Raw genomic sequence first — 907 nt, forward strand, 5'->3', positions numbered from 1 at the left:
TTTTGAAGCCAAATTGCATGACAAACACATGAGGTTGCAGCCACGTACTCTGCTTCGCAAGTAGAAAGAGTGACAATTGGTTGTTTCTTTGACATCCAAGTGAAAGCAGTGTCTCCTATGAAGAACACGAACCCTGTAGTGCTCTTTCTATCATCCATGTCTCCAGTCCAATCACTGTAGCTATGTCCTACAAGCTTGAAATTGTTGGATGATGAGTAAAATAAGCCAAAATCTATTGTACCTTTGATATAGCACATAATTCTTTTAGCAGTCTTCATGTGGGTACCAGTCGGAGTCTCCATGTCGCGACTGACAAGTCCGACAACATAAAGAATTCAGGTCTTGTGCATGTTAAGTAGCGCAAACTTCCAACCAAACTCTTGAAAAACGTTGGATCAATTCTTGCTCCCTCATCAAACTGTGATAGCTTGACTCCACATTTTACAGGGGTTTTTATAGGTTGACTATTCTCCATCTTGAATTTCTTCAATATCTCCCTTGCATAACCTTCTTGAGAGATGAAGATCCCATCTTCTGTTTGCTTGACTTCAATGCCAAGGTAGAATGCCATGAGCCCAATATCTGTCATTTCGAACTCCTTTGTCATCGCTTCTTTAAACTTTTCAAACATGCTTGGATTGTTTCCTGTGAAGATCAAGTCATTGACATATAAACAAATAAACAAGACATTTTCATCCTCATTCTTGATGTAAAGAGCATGCTCATAAGGACACTTCATGAAGCCTTTCTCCTGCAAATACTTGTCTATTCGGCTATTCCATGCTCTTGGTGCTTGCTTTAGCCCGTATAGAGCCTTTTTTATCTTTAGAACCTTGTCTTCTTGCTCTTTGATTTCATATCCTGGTGGTTGTTTAATATAGACTTTTTCTTCAAGTATTTCATTCAA

The 907-nt window shown here is 38.9% G+C and overlaps 1 pseudogene; it reads right to left on the reverse strand.

The window, feature by feature from the left end:
* Nucleotides 1–5: 5 nt before the first annotated feature.
* Nucleotides 6–907, reverse strand: part of LOC110035868 — a 4,029-nt pseudogene continuing 3,127 nt past the window's right edge.

Source organism: Phalaenopsis equestris, unplaced genomic scaffold (assembly GCF_001263595.1).
Source record: "Phalaenopsis equestris unplaced genomic scaffold, ASM126359v1 Scaffold000002, whole genome shotgun sequence".
Taxonomy (NCBI): domain Eukaryota; kingdom Viridiplantae; phylum Streptophyta; class Magnoliopsida; order Asparagales; family Orchidaceae; genus Phalaenopsis; species Phalaenopsis equestris.